The sequence below is a fragment of the Bufo bufo genome, chromosome 4, assembly GCF_905171765.1.
Source record: "Bufo bufo chromosome 4, aBufBuf1.1, whole genome shotgun sequence".
NCBI classification, from domain to species: domain Eukaryota; kingdom Metazoa; phylum Chordata; class Amphibia; order Anura; family Bufonidae; genus Bufo; species Bufo bufo.
Window position 1 is genome coordinate 342,345,573 of NC_053392.1, and position 3,811 is coordinate 342,349,383.

At 38.1% G+C, this 3,811-nt stretch overlaps 1 non-coding gene across 1 annotated transcript; it reads left to right on the forward strand.

The window, feature by feature from the left end:
* The first annotated feature begins 2,364 nt into the window (after positions 1–2,364).
* LOC121000176 lies at positions 2,365–2,468 on the forward strand. The gene has a single exon (XR_005778804.1). It is a non-coding gene; the product is annotated as a U6 spliceosomal RNA (small nuclear RNA).
* Positions 2,469–3,811: the final 1,343 nt, after the last annotated feature.

Below are 3,811 nucleotides of genomic sequence, written 5' to 3' on the forward strand. Positions count from 1 at the left end.
AGTGCATAGAACAAGTACAAAAGCACTTAACACAAAAATTATTATTCCCCTATTTTTCAGCGTTGGCATCAGCTTTATATTTCCTTTGTCTATATTCTAGGAAAAAGTAGAAAAAAGTAGAGATTCTGCTTAAAGCATAATGCACACCTAGTTGCATGATGTAATAAATTATGATTAATTATGATTACATTAGAAACATCCATGCTTGGATTACTATCACACATGTAAACATTCCCAGTAAATCCAAATTGAAAAAACTGGAGCAGGTGACGTGAACCTGCTGTTACTTGGGTTATGAAGCTCATGAATTACTGCACTAATGAGTGCTTATACATACAGTATATGATAGGATATTCCATCCCAGTATAATCTGTGGGGGTACACCTGCTAGTACACCTACCGCTTCAGAGTTTTTCCTTGCACAATGGCACTTGTGCCCCCTTTTGTGAAGGAAACAGCAGCAGAAACCTGGTCAAGTGAATTCTTAAGAATCAATTAACATAAATATATTGTAAAGTAATATATCAGAATTGGATGTAGAAGTTATAACAATTTAAAACAAAATTGTAATTTCTTGTATCACTTTTCTTCATGTTATACTAAAATATCAAAGGACAATGTACAATGCATTTGAAAAGTCTTCAGACACTTTCAATTTGTTCATATTTTGATATGCTACAGCCTTGTGCTAAAATAAAATAAAAATATGTTCTTCCCCTTCACTCTATACACACAATACCCCATAATGACAAAGTGAAAACACAATGTTACAAATCTTTGCTAATTTATTGAAAAGGAAAAACTAAAGTATTGCATTAACATAAGTATTCAGACCCTTTATTGACAGAAGTATTCAGACCCTTTCCTGAGTACAATACTAGAAAAAACACCTTTGGCAGTGATGATTACAGCCTTCAGTCTTCTTGGGTATGATGCTACAAGGTTTTCACACCTGGATTTGGGGATTTTCTTCCATTCTTCTCTGCAGATCCTCTCAAGCTCTGTCGCGTAGTGTGTGGACTGTCAGCCATTGGTGGACAAAGAACATTTATAGAGTTGTGTCCCTAAGCCCCTCCTGTGTTTTCTTGGCTGTGTGCTTAGGGTCATTTTCTTGTTGGAAGGTGAACCTTCAGCCCACTCAGAGGTACAAAGCGCTCTGCATTAGGTATTTATTAAGATTCTCTATACTTTGCTCCATTCAGCTTTCCCTCAACTCTGACCAGTCTCCCTGTGCACCGCTGTAAAATACTTCCACAGCATGATGCTGCCACCACCAAGATTCACTGTAGGGATGGTATTAGTCAGGTGACTAGCGGTGCCTGGATTTATCCATACATGATTCTTAGTATTGAGGCCAAAAAGTTCAGTCTTCAGTTTTATCAGACCAGAGGATAACAGTCTGAGAGTCCTTTAGGTGCTTTTTTATTACCTTCATGCAGGCTCTTTTGTTCTTTTAATGAGGAGAGGCTTCTTTCTTGCCTCTTGCCTCTGTGCCATATAGCCCAGATTGGTAGAGTGCTGCCGTGATGGATGATCTTCAACTTTCTTCCTTCTGCACATAGGATATTTAAAGCTCGGCCAGAGTGACCAGATTTCTTGGTCACTTTTCTTAACAAGGCCCTTCTCTGCTGATTACTTAGTTTGGTGGGGTGGCCATTCTTCCATTTAAGAATTATGGAGAGCACTGTGCTTTTGGGAACTTTCAGTGCTGTATAATATTTTGTACCTTTCTCCAGCTCTGTGCCTCCACAGAATCCTGTCTCTGAGTTCTACCAGCATTGTTTAACTCTTCATGGTTTAATTCTGCTCTAATATGCATTGTCAGCTGTGAGATCTTATATAGAAAAAAAGGGGGGGGGGGTCTTTCCAAATCATGTCCAATCAACTGAATTTACTACAGGTGGACTCCAATCAAAGTGTAGAAACATCTAAAAAATGATCGAGATAAATTTCATCAAATGTCATAGTAAAGGGTCTGAATACTTATGTCCATGCAAAATGTTAGTTTTTTGTTTTTAATAAAGTTGCAAACATTTTTTAAATTCAGTTTTTACTTTCTAATGATGGGGTATTGAGTACAGATTGATAGGGAAACCCTGAATTATTTTAATTTTAGCACAAGGCTGCAACATAAAATGTAAAAAAAGTGAAAGGGTCTGAAGACTTTTTGAATGCATTTTATATGAAATATTTGCTAAGATATATCTAACAAAAAATATAACGCCACTTCTATTAGAAAGGTACCCTGGATCAAACGTTAAAATCCCAAGACATAACTTTCATGCTTCCTTCCAGCTTAATTCAGCAGAACAGTTCATTTGCATCGCTCTGTATAGCTAATGTAAAACAGGCGTGATCCCTATTGTGCTAGCTCCTGCTGTACATACACCAAAATTGGAGCAATACTGAGATTAGCATGGTGCCTGGGCAGGGATGATATGGAAATTTGTGAAGCTTTCCTATTTCTTTCCATTATTATTCCAGGCTGAAAAATCCACTTAATGTAGAACAACCTGGTCTCTTCTCAATCTCTGCTTGGCAAAGCTACACTGCTCATTTATTCCTATCAATCAGCATTGTACAGATGATTTGTACTACCAGAGATTGGGCTATGATATTCAGAGAAGACATTACGTTAAATTTTTATCATGCTTTTGAAGAAAGTCAAGTAGTAGTGGATCATCGTACAGATCCTGCTATGTTTCTCACAGATGCCTTGTTTGAACCAAAAAAATAATACTTTTCTTTAGAGGTCCGGTTTCTATTCAGATACAAATACGGTCAGGTCCATAAATATTGGGACATCAACACAATTCTAACATTTTTCGCTCTATACACCACCACAATGGATTTTAAATGAAACAAACAAGATGTGCTTTAACTGCAGACTGTCAGCTTTAATTTGAGGGTATTTACATCCAAATCAGGTGAACGGTGTAGGAATTACAACAGTTTGCATATGTGCCTCCCACTTGTTGATGGACCAAAAGTAATGGGACAATTGGCTTCTCAGCTGTTCCATGGCCAGGTGTGTGTTATTCCCTCATTATCCCAATTACAATGAGCAGATAAAAGGTCCAGAGTTCATTTCAAGTGTGCTATTTGCATTTGGAATCTGTGGCTGTCAACTCTCAAGATGAGATCCAAAGAGCTCTCACTATTAGTGAAGCGAGCCATCATTAGGCTGAAAAAATAAAAGAAACCCATCAGAGAGATAGCAAAAACATTAGGCATGGCCAAAACAACTGTTTGAAACATTCTTAAAAAGAAGGAATGAACCGGTGAGCTCAGCAACACTAAAAGACCCAAAAGACCATGGAAAACAACTGTGGTGGATGACCGAATAATTATTTACCTGGTGAAGAAAACACGCTTCACAACAGTTGGCCAGATCAAGAACACTCTCCAGGAGGTAGGTGTATGTGTGTCAAAGTCAATAATCAATAGAAGACCTCACCAGAGTGAATACAAAGGGTTCATCACAAGATGTAAACCATTGGTGAGCCTCAAAAACAGGAAGGCCAGATTAAAGTTTGTCAAACAACATCTAAAAAAGCCTTCACAGTTCTGGAACAACATCCTATGGACAGATGAGACCAAGATCAACTTGTACCAGAGTGATGGGAAGAGAAGAGTATGGAGAAGAAAAGGAACTGCTCATGATCCTAAGCATACTACCTCATCAATGAAGCATGGTGGTGGTAGTGTCATGACTTGGGCATGTATGGCTGCCAATGGAACTGGTTCTCTTGTATTTATTGATGATGTGACTGCTGACAAAAGCAGCAGGATGAATTCTGAAGTGTTTCGG